Genomic DNA, 18,046 nt, shown 5'->3' on the forward strand with positions numbered 1-18,046 from the left:
ACTCAGTGGACTTCGCAGCTGTGTTAAAGGAGAGAGAGAGGGGGTGAAGTCAGTGACGCTTTGAAAAGTGGATTCTCATATCAGCTGAACTCGCTTCTCATACCTGGGACTCCCTTCTGTATGAAGGGAGTATAGAGTATTGAATTTAGAGTATTCCAAGCTCCCGTTCCTAGGAATGGGACCAGCGGAGTTGCACTTGATCACCAAGAGCCCTCTCAGTTTCTGCTGCCTGCTTCTCAGAAGGATCTCACAGCCTCTCTTGAATGAATACTCCCAAATGCAGATCAGCAGAAGCCCTGTGAGACCTGCCTCTCATCAGCTGTTCCTAAATGCTGCAGCCCTCTTGGGTGTCAACTCCTGATATAGCGCTCGGCAGCCTTGGGGCTGGAGCAGACCCGACAGTTTGCCTGGGAAGACCTCACAGTCAGAAATGAATTCCTTCTTTCAGCCACCTTACCACTTGTTTTCCCCTGTGGAGAAAATAAATACTGAGGTGGAGTTGCTTAGATGTAGGCTCGAGGGTTGCATTAAACCAGTCAGAAAGCTTCATCAGATACGTGGAGCAGTCACCTAAAATTAGCCACACCTCCTAACCCAAGTGTGGGTTTCATGTTTATTTATGTTAAGTAGCTCTAAATTTCACCAAACCCGCCTTTCTGGGGTCAGTTTTGTGGGGCTGGTAGAGTAGAAAGAGTGGTTGTTGGGGCACATTTTTATTAATGGCAGAAGCTAGGCCTTTCATAACTATGATACTCATCTATAGTTTTCTATTTCAGTGTGTTTATAGTTAGAACTTCAGTGTAAGGGAAAATTGTACATTGCAACTCCTTTGTGAATTAAAGAATAGCCAGCAAGCAGTATAAGGACTTGGACTTCCAACATGGTTTAGGTCCATAGATTCCTAGACCTTTTACCTTTAGACCGCTGCTTGACTCTGTACCCCCCGGGTTGAGGTTGACGGATGCAAAGAATTTCTCTCAGAGGTTTGAACCCTGTGAAATGATGCTGGTGGGTTTTTAAGGAGCCAGCCTATTGCAGCACCGAGCTTTTATTTTGTAGCAGTCTGGAAGGATATAGGATCACCCATGGTGACCCTCGTCTGCGTCATTCCTGGCAGGCCTTGGCATGCTCCAGCAGATGAGTAAGGACGAGGGCAATTGGCAGGAGGACCTGCTGAGTTCATCTTGCTTCATATCTTAGGAACTGGCCTGACCTTGTTCCATCATCAGTGTTTGGGCACTTTGAGAAACACTGGACCCTCTTTGAAGGGTCCTGGAGATTGTGTTGGGAGCAGTGTGCTCTCATACTGGGAAGGAACATCTGACTCTAATGCAGAGATCCAGCAGAAGGGAACCCTTTGCTATCAGTGTTTGGAGGCCCCCGAAGACCTTGGCAGTGAGAGTCATGATATGTAGTGGGAAGAACTTAGGCCACAGAGCCAGTGAGTAGCTGTGTGACCTTGAGTGAATGATTTAATCTCTGATCCTCAGCTTCCTGATCTAGAAAGAAAAACTCATTTTGTAAGCTTTTTGTGGGGAATAAATAAGATCACCAGTGTCAGCCTCTGCACAGCCTGATACATTGTGGGCACATAAAAAATACTAATTCCCTCTTCGCCCACCCTCAAGTCTCTATAGAACCCTGATTGTAGGTAGGGCACTGTTGAACAGTGACTGTTTGATAAGGAGTCAGAATACACTTGAATCCACATGAGATCCCTGTGAAGGGGCTCCTTGAAGCTTGTCCTGGTGGGACTGATAAACATTTAGCTTCTTGGCTTTAGGAGCCAAGCGGTATCTTTTATTACATGGTGATTTTTAAGAGCCAGGGTGCTCCTCAGTGAAACAGGACTCCAAAATCTGGTAAAGGGGAAGAAAAGTAACCTTAACCTCTGTTTGCACTATCTTGAACATTCTATGTAATAGATTATTTATTAAATTCCTTCGATGAGGTTCTGGTGTTTTCGTTTTGACTGAGTCCCTGAAAAGAGAAACCTGACATTTCCTAAGAAGAGCACTGATGGGAGAGATTTGGGTATCCAGAATTCAAAAGATGGCCCAACATGCGTGACTCTTACGGGCTTCTTTTCTTTGGTCTCCAGCCTAGAGTGTCATTCCTTAGGTTGGTGCTCAGGGAAGCCTTGTTGACTGTTTCCCAGGGAAAAGACCTTACTTAGTTAAAATTTAGCTGTATCAATTCGGAAGGCCAACCACTGGTTTGTCTCATGGTCAGTTACTGAATGGAACCAGCCAGAAGCTGCAGAAGGGCTGGTGCAGGGTTTCATCTCTGTATGTCAGTGCCTTGCAGAGTGCCTGGCCAGATATAATCAGTGAGTATGGGCTGAGTTTTCAAAAGGTTGTATTGCTCCTAAATGTCTTGTTCCCCAAACACATCTAGCTTTCTGAAAACAATCATTTTCTCTTAGTTGCTTTTAAGCCGTGGTGGCTACTGAAAACCTCCTAGACATCCAGCATTCAATTTTAGTAAGTAGAGTTTTTTTAAATGGAGATTTGGCACTGACATTTTAATTGAAAAATGAGAATTAATATAAATGCTTAATCAAGGGAAACTGCCCAACTCTACGATCTGTATTAAATATGTTTTGGAAGTAAGAATGTGTAGATTGCAGTCTAGGTCAAAGAAGCCAAAGAGAGTTTGATTGTTGGTAGTTTCTGAAGGCTACTAATTTGAGCATGACGGTTTACTGGTAGGATCCTAAATGACTCTGCAGGCCATTGTAACGTTAGATTTCATAGAGTTGAGCCTGAAACATTGGAGAGGAAACATCCAAACTCGGGAGTACTCAATGATTCAAGGCCAGTGGTTCTAGAGGAAATTCATTTGTTGTTTTATATGAAAAAAGAAGACAGATATTTTCCCAAGACTTTATTTGGCTTGTCAAGCCTAAGTGGATCGTGGCATATATTTCATGGAAGCTCAAGGAATATAGAAAAGTTATAGAGAGAAAAGATGAGCATGCAGTGTTTCCTATTGTTTAACAGAATTGGAAGAATGAATCAGGGGAACCAGGATAGTAGTCATGCCCCTTGAAGATGGTCAAGCAGGTTCAGAAAACATGTTTCCTCACCTTTGTCTTTGATTCCTGAACATTTCAGTAGAATGTTTAAACCACTGAAAGTCTAGGATGTGCAGAAGCCTTCTAGGTATGAGGTGACCTTGCACTATTAGAGAAACCCTTGGATCCTGTTAGTTCCAACATCACTGAAGGACATATTCTGAAGAGCCAGCTCATTAAGCAAGCTTTTGAAGGGTGTGCGCTGCAGAGCAGTTTCCTGTTATTTGGTTAATGGTTGACCTAGTTCTATTGCCATATGCTTCCTGGAACGCATTCTAATATAAAGTATGTGTTAAAGCAAGACTAGGATAATAGCAGGAAAGTCAAAGCCTTTCTGAAGCAGAGACCCTGTGAATGTTGGCCCAGTGAAGGCAGAAGAGTGTATGAACAGAAAATGAAAAGACTTCTCTTCATGGTCTTATTTTCGGATTCTGATTTTAATCCTCCTATTGCATCCCAGTCTATTCTCAGGAGTTGCATTTTCCCAGGGTACCTCATACAGAAGCCCTGCATCTGTGTCCTTAGGTATTTCCTATGCATGCGAGGTGAAGTTTGACATTCAGGTACCCTGAGAAAAGTTATTGCTTAAAGGGAAGATGTGATTTGATGTGCCTAAGGACAGTTGATTTTATTCTTGTGTCCTTATTTCTGTTTCTGTATGGCCAGCAAGGGATTAGTCCATCTTTTGGTCTGAAATTTGGTTGGAATCCAGTCTAAGTCTGAGACTCCTTTGAAATTTTTTTTTTTTTTTCATTTTACCTGGACTCAGCAGCCTTGGTTGGTTCATTTAGATGGATAAGGGAGCCCACACAACCCCGGGGGCTGCTGAGCAAACTTTGCACCAGACACAGTGTTTGTTTTAACAGCTTCAGAATGTGAAGAATCTGTGGGTCTCATGTGCTGAGTGCTGGATATTTGGGTGGTGGTGGAGGCGACTGCTGTTCTCTTCGTTGCTCAGAAAGCAAATGTTTGAGGAACCACAAATGTGGGAATCAGGTGGGAGGGGGTGGACAGGTCCTTTTAAATTTGTTTTTTGGTTTTTGAATCACCATTAATTGTATAGAGCGGTGATTCCTACAAACTGGGCTGATCTTCAGAATCATTTGGAGAACTTGGAAACAAAAAAGAAGATTATTAAAAATAGATTTTCAGTTTCTACCATTGGAGAGGGATTTAGTAGGTCTGGGGTGGGACCCCAGAACGTGTGTTCTTTGAAGTCAGGTTTAGGAACCACTGGTCTCGGAAATCGTTAGGTTGGCACGGAGGAGAGAAGCAGCCCCTGGTGCTTTCCTGTCTCACATGCAGGATGTAGGAAAAGGAAAAGAGATGCTGTCAGAACTTGGTATTTGTAGCTGCTGAAAATTTGAGCTATGGAATAGGCTTTCGTCTTTCCTGCCCCAGGAATTCAGTACCTCCAGGGCACCTTAAGGGTACAGTATACCAAGCGCTTTAGGTTTGGAGAAATGTCATCTTAGTGGCAGGCCACTTACTATGCTTCACCACCACTGTTATCCCCCATCCCCCTTCTTCCCCTCCCTCCACCATGGAGGCCCATGTTAGCAGAATATCTGTCATTCATCAATTAAATTGGATGCAGTTTTTTTTCATATTAGTACCTTTGGCAGAAACAAACGGAAGTTACATTGTGCTGATTTCTATATACAAAGAGATTGCTGCTGAGCCATCCAACTAGCTGTGTGTGTGTGTGTTCTGTTAACAATAAAGAGATGCACCTGTTGGCCAAGGGTTTGCTCCATATGACTGCCTGCCTGTCCCGCTCCCTCTGATGTTGGACCATTCGTGGGTCACTGACCCATTTGTGAATCAGAATGACCTTGACTACAGGATCACCCTGATCTGGGGTCTAGTAATGTGCCTGATAAGTGATAGATCTTCAGTGCTTGGTTGGTGGACGAATGAATGAATGAACCAGTTAAGTAAACATTGTCCCCAACAGAGAAGAGGTAGCTTAGAGAGAAGATTCTGCTTCAAAGCAATGTGTTTGGTCAATGTAACCTTTTCAGGGTGTTTCTTCATTAATCTCAACAAAAAGGAAGATGCTCCTGTTGCAGAATTTGACTGATCACTTTGCCTTGCTTTTTCTCAGGAAGCCAATTATTTTTCTTTTTCAAAATTTTATTGGAGAGTAGTTGATATACAATGTCGTGTTAATTTCTGCTGTACAGCAAAGTGATTCAAGTATACATATGTGCATAGTCTTTTTCATATTCTTTTGCATCATGGCTTATAACAGGCTATTGAATATAGTTCCTGTGCTAAACAGTAGGACCTTATTGTTCAGGAAAATTATTTTTTTCTTTATGGTGTTTGTCTCCCAAGTAATCATCAACATTATGGCAGAAAATCCCCCCACACATAAAAGAGTGGCTACAGAACAAATATTTTAAAGATGTTTGATGTTCTTTCTCCATTCTTCCTCTGAACTTTGAAGGTCTTCTTGTAGGGAGTGAGAAGCAGGTTGTTTTAGAAGCAGCAGAGAAGAAACAATTGAGTAGAAAGAAGAAAGTTGAATGTCTCTTCTTGACGGTCATTTGTTAGGAACCAAGAACAGTGATCATGGCCTCAGAACTCATGGTCATGTCCTTGGCATGCTTAGAAGCTCCAAGAATGGAAGAGAGTCTCTTCAAAGTTATTTTGAGGAGTTGGACACTACCTACCAGGCTTCTAACGCTTACCCAAGTTAAGAGGTTGAAGTGCCTCCAAGGCTTTAAGTAGCAGCTGAACATGTGATCTTGTTAACCCCGAGATGTTGCTGAGCAGTGACTCAGATCACTGTGGCAAGCGATCCTGGCCCATTCCAGCTGCCCCAGCAGAAGTCAGCATGAGGTCACCCTTCAGGCATATGGTACAGAGCTCATGCCCCCATCAGGACTTTAGAACCAAGACAACCTGAATTGGCTCTTCTGTACGAGGGACTGCTGTTGAGGACCGCTTGGTGCTTGGGACCCATCTGATTCCTCAGTGTTTCCAGTTCCTTCCTCCATCCCTGACCCTCTCCCCTCACACACACCACCTGAAGACACAGGGAAGATGCCAGACAGAGTCCTCACAGTGCTCTGCTCTTTGGATGTCTCCTCATCTAGATAGACGGAGGCTTGTGTTTGCCCCCGGAGAAGGTAAAGTATGTTCAAGGTCGCCTGACAAATGTGCGATGCCTGTTTGGAATCAGATAACAGCCTTGAACCGTTTGGCTTTTACTAAATACTAATCAACTCATACCCAAGGTGCTGGCATGTTGGTCTTCTCAGGAGAGATGACTCATGGAACGTCTTCGATTTTGTACAAAAGGCAGTATGAGGGGTGGGGTGGCAAGAAGATAGCTGAGGTGGTTTACTCACCAGACCACCCTTGAAACTTTCTCTGCCTTTTCATGATGACTCCAGTGTGTTTGTGTAAATCTGAAATTATTTTGAAGCTTGAAACATCTTTCTGTTGAGCCGAGTAAATGTGTGTCTGTTTCGAAAGTTGATAATGACTCAAGGGTTTCCAGCTCTCAGGATTCAAGCCACTGCATGTTGGCAGTGACATTGGATCCCAGTTTTATAAATAAAATGCTGGGGTGCCGCCTGCAGGATCCAGACATAGTCTGTGAGCACATTCTAAATCTTGACCCATGGGTACACAGCAGGTGTCAACTACAAAAAACAGGAGGAGATAGGGTCCAAAAGGGAAAGGAGTTCCTGTCTTTCTGCCTTGAATGTCGTCACTGGTTATATTCAACGGGACAACATCTCAGGCTAGAAGAGGCCCATGAAATCATCGTGGCCAACCCCTGTATTGTGCATTTCTGGAAAGGCTACGGTGATTTGTCCAAAGTCCACAATGTAAGGAGTTAGTTAAGAAGCCTGAGATGGAATTCAGTTTGCTGTCTAGACCATCTATGCATATTCCCCTACCATAGTGCTGGCAAAGAGCTTCCAGTTCTTGTGCCAATTTTAAACGATTGGTGGAGACCGCCTGGAGCCCCACTTGGAGGAGTCTGTGCCTTGTCTAGGCTTGTTGGGAAAGAGTGTGGAGATGAAGCAGAGAAGGAGAAGCCTGCAGGAGAGGGGAAATCCTTGGTGGGGGCACTTCTCCGTAGTTGCAAGTATGTGTTTTAAAGTCACAGACTCACTCCCTCCCAAGTGCCTACTCTCTCAATTCATCCCACCCTCCCCTTTTCCCACTGTGTCCACAAGTCCTTTCTCTGTGTCTGTGTCTCTATTCCTGCCCCGCAAATAGGTTCATCAGTCCCGTTTTTCTAGAGTCTATATCATACTTGTGTTCAGTCTTGTCTGACTCTTTATGACCCCATGCACTGTAGCCCACCAGGCTCCTCTGTCCGTGGAATTTTCCAGGCAGGAATATTAGAATGGGTTGCCATTTCCTACTGCAGGGGATCTTCCAACCCAGGGATAGAACCTGAGTGTGTTGTGTCTGTTGAATTGGCAGGTGGATTTTTTTTTACCATCGTGCCACCAGAAAAGCCCCAGATTCCATATATCTGTGCATCAATGCTATCTTCTTCTTTGTTCTTACATATTGTCCACAGTTTGCCTTTCATTGCCAACCTGCTGGAAGGGACCTCCCAGAACATCTACATTAAATCCCTTCCCTCTGTAGATGGTTCAGGAAGGTTGTAAACTTGTCCAGGGTCAAGCAGTTAAGTTGCAGAAGCCAGCCAAGCTAAGATCCCTGGGTCCTGACCATCATGGCGCCAAGATATTACTTGATAGTCTTCCTACCTGTTAGATGAGATTTTGAAAGTAGATGGAACTTGGAGATCATTTATTTAATCTCATTTTATGCCAGAGAAATTGGATCCAAGATCGAGCACTTGCCCAATGTAACTAAGTTGTTGAGAAGCACAAAAACCCTCTAGATCTTGAGGAACAAAGCCAAACCCACAGTGTACACTTTGTTTCTCTCTCTTTCCTTTATTTTAATGAGAAACATGAACTGTTGATCACAGAATCCACCTGGGGCATGATTGCCTTGCCTCATGTTGGAACCTGTAGATGTTATACCGATAGAATGACCAAACTGTCTTTAAAGAGGACTTTTAGAAGTTATTTTTCGGTAGTTGACGTAGTAAATTTGGAAGGAAAAACTTTGGTCATAAATTTTCTTGTGATGTGACCCCTCACGAGGTTTTAAATATAAGTTTAGAACCCTTTCTGCTGCCAAAGATGAGCTGTCATTAGGATCAGTGGTAGGTATAAATGTGCCTGGGAATTTCAAGAGCATTGTGAGTTTGTGGCTGTCAAGCCCAGCTCTGGGCAGGCAGGGGAGTGGTGGTGTATAGATGCAGCTTTGTTTATCTGCAGGGTGTGGATCATTGACTACCAGAACTCTGCCATCGTTTTCTTGTGTATGAACAAAGTGTGATAATACTTTGCCCGGAACCGGGTCAGCATTTGGCAGGGAGGGAGCTCTGTTTCACAGGCAGAGCAATCTGTTAACGTGTAATTTGAGATCACCGCTATTGATAACAGCATAGTAAGGGCTCTGTGATTTCTCATGCAGGTGCCTCCGCTGGCCCCTCTTGGCTGGTCTGGAAAACAGAATTGAGGCTTTCCTGTATTTTAGCATCTTCAGCGGCCAGTAGTTCCTCTTAAGCAATGCCGCTGCCGGCTGTTCCCACTGGCCATCTCACATGTATCCCTGTTCTACCGTGTTAGCCAGTGAGTAGGGAAAGTCATCCAGATCTTGGTATTCAAAAGAATGTTGACTTCCAGACCTTTTGGCAAGTAGGTGAGGTAGCCACCATGGTGCTTTTGCCCTCCGCTGGAACATTTCCTTTAGAAACATTGCCGCTTTTAGAATCATCAATAAAAAACGTTTCTTCAGCTCCTTCCGGAACAGCCATCTAACCTTGAGCCTTTGTTTTGGAAGATAATGGTCTAATTTCTGCACAAACCCGGGAAACAAACCACTCTTAAATTTCTTTCCCTCCCAGTCGGTTGTTTCAGCAAAATGATCCCCTTTCACTTGAACAAAAAGATTCCCTTTCTAGTTTAAAATATTCCGGATATGCTTTAACTTGCCTTGGGGTCATAGCACTTGTCTTCCAGGACTGATGAGTCTTGTCAGTTGCCCCAGGGTGAGAACTTTAATAAGCAAATTGCACACACCTGGTTTTGCAAAATATTGGCCTAATGGGGCACCTAGGTGGAAGTCAGTACTTCCCCTCCCTCCATACACACCCTTCCTCTGCACCCCCTTTAAAAGAGAGGGCTCAGAAATTGAGCCTCCCTGCCATTTGTCTTATAAAACTTGCCTGTCTCTTTGCTCCCCTGTTGGGATTGTTAACAAGCTCAGGTTGCTGCCATCCCCGCTGCTGTCTTTGGATTTGAAAGTCATGCCCATGGTGGGATATGGGATATGGAGCGGCCAGTCCAGTTAAAAGGGAACAGGGCTGCTGAGCGCTGCTGTGTCAGGTTGTGCAGCCCCTGCCCTGCTCTTTGATTTGGGGTGCCCTTGGTGCTAGCATGGTCTTTCCTGGCTCAGGCTCTTGGCTCGTTGAAGAAAGAAAGCCTGGTAACCTGACTCTGAAGGCTAGACACCAGACTGACTTGTGTTTTACTCATTCATTTTGTCATCCATTCAAGCATTTACTGAACGTTTGTGCTAAACGTTGGAGACGGACAGAAAGACCAGCTCCTGTCTTCTAGAAGCTCATAATCTAGTGTTTCTATCTCCCATAGTCAGCAGGTGTAACGCATCGCCACACCTCGTAGGGTGCACCGTCATGAATTTTCTTGGGCTTCTGTGCTCTCTCTATTTGCTGAAGATCAGCCCCCTCAATAAAGAGATTGGATGTCTTTCTTGTGATCTATTCTTTCAGATATGTCAGGACAGCCAGGTGATCAGAATGCAGGATCAGTTTCTTAAGAAGCTGCACGTGGCATTGATGTAGAGGTATATCCATACCAGTGAATGGACATCACCCTCCCCTTGAATGCTTTATGCTCTAGACTGATTTCTGCATTGACTGTGTTCCTTCTGCCTTCTTCTAATATGCCTATAGGATTCTCTGTTGTGGTTAAGTTGCTGAGTCGTGTCTGAATCTTTTGCCCCCCCACCATGGACTGTAGCCCACCAGTAGCCTTAGGCTAGGCTCTTTCTGTAGAGGGCAACCTCTGTACATGTCATTGCTTGACATTCTGCTAAAAGTTGATAAAAATCTGGTGACAGCATGCAGTTCTTTAGGCAATTAAAACCACATATAAGGCTTCCCTGGCTCTGAGTGGGCTGTGGATGACCTTCCTCTTCAAGTTTGTTGTCAGTCTGTGTTCCAGCCTTATTTGCATGTATGTACCTCAGAAATTCCAGTCATCACCCCAGCAACCCCTGAAGTACCTCTTTCAGGAACAGTGGAGATTTTTCTGGTTTCTTGCTTTGGAGGAGTTTCCCAAACATCTTTAGGAAAATTTGTTCATCTACTTCTAGAGTCCCTTTTCAGGCATATAAAAAGCTAGCATACTCTATAGCACATGAAACAGTTCAGTTAAATAATCTATATCTATATTCCACAGTTCTCTGTGCCCACAACCACAATGGGTATTCATTGTTTTATTATGTGATTAGGCTAAACACTGTTTGTGATGAGAAATAGTCGAGACTTGTCTCCACTCACGGGGCTACATTTTCGCTTACCTTCATTGTAAGGGTGAGTGTCTCAGGCTAACCCAATGTGTCCAGGTCAGAGGGCATGTGCTTTGCTATGGAATTCCAGAGGTCACTCTCTGCCTTTGTCCTCGACACCAAAGCTCATGTCACTTGCATCATGCTGTGACATGAAACAATATTGCATCGTAGGGAGTGCATAATGGGGCTGTGTTGTCCAATTATCATGAGATTACCAAATACTTTTGCCTGGAAACTTGCCGGCAAGAGTGAACAGAGAGATGCCCCAAGCCACTTTCTCATCTTTATTCCTTAAGACTAAATGGCATTCCTAATATCCTCTGTACCTTTCTAGTTAAGTAAAAGGATGAGGCCTTTTTTTGGGGGGGGAGGAGGGGCACAAAGAATGTGGCTAGTGCAGGAAATCAAGATTTTTTTTTTAAGCTAATTTGATGAGAATTAGTTTAAAAAGTCAAAAAGGTGGGGCAGAGAATACACTGGCTCGAAAAGGAGATGATGGATTTCTAGGAAATGGGAGATGGAGATAATTACCATATTGAAGAAAAGTTCTTGCTGGAATAAGAGTACTGAAGAAGTAACAAAAAGAGGCAAAAGAAAGCATTTTTTTTCTAGCACACAAGCTATGAAGCCCATCCTTTTTGGTACTGGAAATTCTGACATTTCTTGACTTCTCCCACTTTCTTGATTTTTTAATTCCAACAATGAATTCCCAAATCATCTTTCTTCATCTCTGTGTTTTCATCCTCCATGAGTTATCTGTGTCCTTGGAAAGTTTAAAAACAAGTGGTATTTTCTTTTTTCTTTCTCTTTTCTCTTGGCGGACACACACAATGGGCTGCCTTTCCCCTTCTCTGTGTAAAGAATGGAAACAGAGTCAGCCGCCAGAGGAGCTCCATACGGATTGACATTCCTTGCTTCTGCTTTTGAAGTTAAGATGGTCACGAGAGAGAAAAATATTTTCGGTTCCAAGCCTAAGAAAAGGACATTCCTTTCCATCTTGGCACTCTTGTTTTCATGGTGTTGATTTCTCTGCGAATCATCTTTGGTCCCGTTAATACATCACATCTGAAAATGAAATCACTTGTGTAAGTTCTTTTCCTCACCACACCCTTGATTATAGACAAGGTGATGTTTTCTTAGATTTATCTGAAGTTGCTTAAGATATATTTTCCTGACATTTTTTTTTTTAAACCCTGGATCAGTTCCCATTGTTGATCAAGCACATTCAGAGTTTTCCAGAGCCCTGAAAGACCCATCCATGAATTTTGTTCTGTTAAACAAGGAAGAAAAAGGGGGAAAAAAAGTTTCATTTTCACCTTGCTGTAGAGAAGGGAATCTCAGAGGAATCATTTTCCTTTCAGGAAGATTGGGGTTTGTAGGTTAAATTCCACATTACACAAATTCCCTGGTGACAAAGAAGCCATGCGATCAACAGTCTTCCTTCAAAATGCATTTCTCAGTTGAAAGAGGAGGGGATTCCATTTGAAGCTGTTGATTAAGACATGAAGATAAGGTCTGAAATTGGTGGTGGCCCAAGGTCATTGGTAGAACGAATGGACCATTTGAAAATTATTAGCAGCTGGTTTAATAGACTTGTAATAACTACAGCTGTGTGAGAAAATCCACGCACAAGATATTTGGAATGTCCCCTTTGAGGTCCTTTCCTATTGTTCTAGAATGATCCTGGCATCCATTTAACAAAAGCACAGCTTCAATAGAAGATTAAGTAGCTTTATGCATGAGCATGTAATACAGGCTTTATTTGGTTTAGATTTTGGACCATCTTTGTATTTTTTTAATTTTAACTTAAAAAAAAATTCTGGCATCATTAAGCCTCTCACACAACCCCATATATCCCTGTGTCCCACATACTAAACCATGACTTCAGAGGCTCACAACATTTGAGAATTGTAATGGCTTGTCAGAGGAGTTCTCTTCCTTTTTACCTAACATTTTTTATTAAAAATATTTAATTTGTGTCATAGGATTTATGGCGTTTAATTTGCCAAACTCCAAGGCAGTGAAGAAGACACCTGAAGAGATGCTATACTTTCTACAACCCTTTTCTTAAAACACAGTGTTGATTTCTGGTTTTATACAGCCTAATAGATCTTGACCTTTGTAGCTGGAGGCAGGTGCACACACATGCATTCATGTATGTGTGCCTATATAAAAATTTGGTCTGCAGAGAAATAACGCCTGTTTGCTCCCTGTGTCATCTGTACCTTGCTAACCCAGAGACTTGACAGGGAAGAGAAATACAGAGAGCATTCCACCGGCTTAGGAATTCCACAGCCATGAGTCACCCTGGCCTCAGGCTTCTTGCCTCTTTGCCTCATCCTATTCCTGCTTTCAGAGTCAGAGGTCTGGATCTCCAGTTCTTAACTCTGGAACTGGGAAAAGAGGTAGAAGATGATACAGCTGACATAAGGCTATTCCTTATCTTAGAACAAATTTCCAACATACGCTACCAAGGCAGTAAAGTGTGGAAGTCAAGTTCATCTCGCCTTGTGTGTTGATTTGCTGAACTCTTCATCAATGAGACAGGGCTTTCAGTACACACTACGTACATTTGTTCTCCACCACAACGCTATGAAGCACATGTGCTCTCTTACCCACAAAGGTCAAGTGACTTCCCCAAAGTCACAGTTGGTGGAAAGCCAGGACAAAGTCCCAAACCTTGCCTTCTGACCAGTCCTTTCCAGGACACCATGGATGACTCACCCATGAATGACAAATGCTTTGTAGGCTTTTAAAGGAAGTTGAGGATATTCAGGAGACATCCTCTAACCTTGTGAGAATGTATCATTGTGGAAGGAAATTGCCATGCTCTTCATAGAATAGTCCTTCTTGGAGCCAGTGACTCTGATGGCTTGCTGTGGCTTATGTGGAATGGATTTTGGTGATGATTAAAGACACGGTAAAGATTTGATAAGACAGTAGATGCCCACTGAAATAGTCAACAGTCCTGTCATAATGGTTTCCCTTTGCCTTCACTCAGAAGAGATGCACCCTCATTTATTCCCAAATTAATGTGTTTTGTTAGTTAGGCTCTGATGGAGGAGGGGAAGGGAAATGTAAGTGGTACTCAAGAGAGGGCAGGCCCTATCATTTCTAAGGGCCAGATGACCCACTCTGTTGTCTAATCTTCACCATTATTATTCAGTAGGTCCTATTTAGCAGATGAGAAAACGGAGGCTCGGAGAGGTTAAGTAATTGTCACGCGGTCACATCTGTGTTAGGTGTCAATGCAGGACTATGAACGCAGGTCAGCTGTGCTCTTGCCCTTCGGCAGTGCTGGTACAGACCTCTCTGAGATTGTTGAAAAACATGGTTCTGGTGTTTCTGGAGGACCAAGAAGTCCTTGAAAATAATGGCTAAGAATTACTGGTGACAGACTACGTGCCCAAGGAGTTTTTATGTATTACCTCACTTGATCCTCATTTGATACTATAATTCTGTAAATAGTACTATCTTTTTTAAAACATTTCTTTTTGCAGGTGAAGAAACGGAGGCATAGAGAGGGTATACAATTTACTAAGACCAGACAGTAAGTAAGTGGGTACAAACCCAGGCAAGTATGCTCTGAGCCCATGCTGTTAACTGCCATGCTGGATGCTGCTGGGCAGGCCATTTGCCAGGTTCAAAACAGCCCTTGTTGGCCCAAGGTGTTTTTCAGCTGGATCAGCGCTGGGGTTGGTGCATTACAAAGCCAGCTTGACTTCATAGGTAGAGAGGGTGTGCTTTAAGGCAGATCTTTGTATCTCTATTCTTATAGAAGATGTCAAGATGTTATTTTGGTAATCCATAAAACTTAATGTGACAGACTCTCCTTGAATGGAAGAGATCCCTAACTGGTTAGTCTTAAGGAAAATGTAAAGATATTGTAGGGCTGTAGGTCGAGGAAGTGGTGTGATTAGATTAGCATTTAAAAATCTTTTACTCCAGATGTTCAGCTGCAGTAGAGGCTACCTCAAGGTGAATTACAGTGAAAACTCAATTGAATAAGTGCTTGGTTTTTGGACCCCCCCCATTGTCCAATACAGTAGCCCTGAGCTATTTTGAGCATTTGAAATGTGCCTGGTCTGAATGGAGATGATGCTATAAGTCTCAAATAGACTAAATTTTTGAGACTTAATGGAAGAAAAATGTAAAATATCTCATGAATGTGTTTTTGTTATATGTTGAAATAATACTTTTGGGTATATTAGGCTAAATAGACTATATTACTGAAACTAATGACACCTGTTCCTAGCTGCCAAAAAATTTAAAATTTCTATATCTGTGGCTTGCATTTATTTCTTTCTGACAGTGCTAGTCTAGGTAATTTCCTTGCTGTCTTGGAAAATACATGAAAATGCCATTATCATATGTTGATGGAAGTACTATAGCTTGATGGAGTATCTCTGAGTACCATCCAGTTAAGTATTCCACCCTAAAGACTGTTGCTTCTTAAAGTTCTTGGATAATAGTCTACACCTTCATTGGCACTGTTCTTTTTAAAAATGCAGTTAAAAAATACAATTTTTCATCAACCATTGAAGAACTAACTCTTCTTGACAGTGTTGAATAAAAATCAACTTGGACCACATCTTGACAGTTACTTGCTGGGTCAGAAAGTGTTGACCAGGTGGTTAGATCAGCCCTCAGAGCATTAGCTTTTGTCATCTCTCCCTTCTAAATACTGTGTAGGTTTGACCACCTCCTCCTCACCTCCGGGACATCTTCCTGGCCAGTCCTACTTTGTCTCATCCCTGGACCATCTCAGCAGCTGCTTTAGCAGCGTGTCTCTCTTCCTGCCCTCCTCGCTCCCCTAGAAGTCCTTCCTATTGCTGCCAAAATCATCTTGAGAGGATGTAGCTTTCATTATATCACATTCCCCTGATTAAGGATGGTAAGAGTTCCCTGATGCTCTCCCACTGAAGGGAGGGAGGGAGGGAGGGGCCTGACATTTGAGACTCCATCGACATCTTATTTCATCCCTATGAGATGGATATTTTTAGTTCCATTATACAGGTGAGGAAGCAGTTGAATATCTAGCCTGAGGTCAGGTGGTGGGCAGTAAAGCTAGATCCTAACTTCTAGGGCGAGATCCTTTTGTCTCTCTTTGCTCATACCTGGGCAAGTTCTACTGACCCAGCTGGCTGCTTAGCTTTCAAGAACATTCATTATCAAACCCATGGACCCACTGTGTCCTTTGCTTTCCCAGCTGTTCTCATCATCTTTGTACTTGGAAACTGTACCGTAACAATCCACGGTTCATTATCAAGTGTTTAGAATTCTTTATTCTCTACTTTCTTTTCTGTTAGTCTTGTCCCAACTCTATTTTAACTTCCATGAGAAGGAGCATGGCTCACACCTACCTTTTGTCTCCCCATATAGCGCCTTTCATACCCCCAACCACGTTTCTTTTTTCCCCCAGGTCTAGAACCATACTAGCCATCTAGGAGGCACTCAAGTGTTCAATAAATGTTTGGTGCTGGCACATGGTAGCTGGTCAATAAATGTGTTTTGGACTCAGTTGAAAATGATTTTTCTTTTAAATGAGGGCAGAGAGCTCCAGGTCAACGACTCCATTTTCGCCCGCCTAGATGTGTGATGTAATGGTCTTGGCAATGAGAAGATACTTCTAAGCCAGACTTTACCTCATTGAGTCTCAGATTTCTCACCTTATCTCAGTTGTGGGATGAAGTGGTCATGACTGGTGTCCCATGTGTCTCCAGGGGGCTAATGGATTATGTTGCCTCTAATATTTCCTGCAGGGACATTTAAGATGTACCTGTTTTGAAGTATAAGATAAAGGGTGCAGTCCCTGGCGAACAGTCTTTGTCTTTCTTGGGCCGCATGGAACAAAACTGAACATTAGATGGAATGGTTTGTTAACTGGGTTCGCTGATTGATTAAAGTTTGTGTTCCAGCCGAACCTTGCCTTCTCAAGTGGTATGGGATGCACCTGCTCCCGTGTGAAGTTCCTGTCGAGAGCTAGCAAAGCATTGCCGCTGGGCCCATCTGCTAATAGGCAGTTAGTGTTCTGTGGTCAGTCTTGGCTGTGCTGCTTTTGTTAACATGCCCACATTATTATGTGGACACATATTAAGTATTTACACACCAAAGTGATCACACACCCACGTGTTCCCTAATATGTGGGCTGACTTGTTGGACCTGGGGATTTTTTTTTAAGGGGAACTGTTTTGCTTGTTTATTTCTCTGAAAACACTCAAACTTTTAAAAAATCATCTGCAGCTCGTAAAACCGACATACTAATAACAAATATACAAACATTCTAGAAGCTGGAATTCAGGGAAAGTGAAAGTCCTTTTTAACTCCACTCCCAGAGAACACTTCACCGTGGAGGGTTTGGGGAATATATTTTCTCATTGTTTTCCTGTATTTATATACTAACATCATTCTTATTACCATCATTATTGCATTCTGTTGTGCAGCTAATTTTTTCACTGATTTATACCTGTGAAAATTCCTTAGAATTTTCCCCTAAGAATTCCTTAAGGAGAAGCATGGGCTTTGTAATGCAGGCCAAGGAGCTGGATGCCTGGGGTACTTAGCTTTGGAGACAAGAGAGCTTTGCCTACTCTGTACTGAACCTTGACCATCAGTGGCCTCATTTCTGTTTAACATGTGGGTCTTCAAAGACATTTTTTTTGAGAAATTCCATAGAAATAAACTGTTTGGAGACCAGTTAGTTCTTTTCAATCCTGACATTTCCCATCCCTCCAATACATGAGCTTCCTAGAATACAGCAATGTTTTATGAGTGAAAATGGTATTTTGTAAGGACACTCTTCTTTGTCTGAAATTTCATTGCCAGAGGCAGGGACAGTATAAGGAACGTAGTAATGCGCACAAGGATGTGAAGGGAGGAGGGTGAAGGTAGAAACGTATCAGTAAGTTTCAAAATTTGCAAATCAGCCAGGAAGTCTTAAGACAAGGACAGCATTAAGATTAGGAAGGAGATAACTTAAATTTGAGAATACAGAGGGAAACCAACAGAAGGGTCCTGCTGATCTCCTGGTAGAACAGGCCCCCAATTCGTGGCCATGGAGGACTGAGGCTAAAGCCCATCTCTCATTGTGATGCTCAGCTCATGCATTAACATTCCACCTGCCCCCACCAGACACATGCCACCCTTCAGTCCAACCTGATGCCTTATTTTCTAGCTCCTGAGACACTTGCCCCCACATTTGCACAAGAAGGATGCATGTTACAATCCAAGTTCACATTTTTTGCATGGGGTTTTCTAATCTTGAAAATCTATATTGAAGTGTTGGGGTGGTGTTGTTTAGTTGCTAAGTCATGTTCAGTT

At 42.9% G+C, this 18,046-nt stretch overlaps 1 protein-coding gene across 11 annotated transcripts in view; it reads left to right on the forward strand.

Annotated features, from left to right (window-relative positions):
• ZNF462 (zinc finger protein 462) overlaps positions 1 to 18,046 on the forward strand; it is a 157,301-nt gene that overhangs the window by 19,369 nt on the left and 119,886 nt on the right. Inside the window, exon 1 of one of the 11 annotated variants that reach the window (XM_059889082.1) lies at positions 283 to 6,213. The exons of the other annotated variants lie outside the window; for them this stretch is intronic. The gene's annotated coding sequence lies outside the window, so the exon portion shown is untranslated. Of the gene's footprint in view, positions 1 to 282; positions 6,214 to 18,046 lie in introns of those variants that run through there. 11 annotated transcript variants of the gene reach the window in all.

Source organism: Bos taurus, chromosome 8, assembly GCF_002263795.3.
Source record: "Bos taurus isolate L1 Dominette 01449 registration number 42190680 breed Hereford chromosome 8, ARS-UCD2.0, whole genome shotgun sequence".
In the NCBI taxonomy this organism is placed as follows: Eukaryota; Metazoa; Chordata; class Mammalia; order Artiodactyla; family Bovidae; genus Bos; species Bos taurus.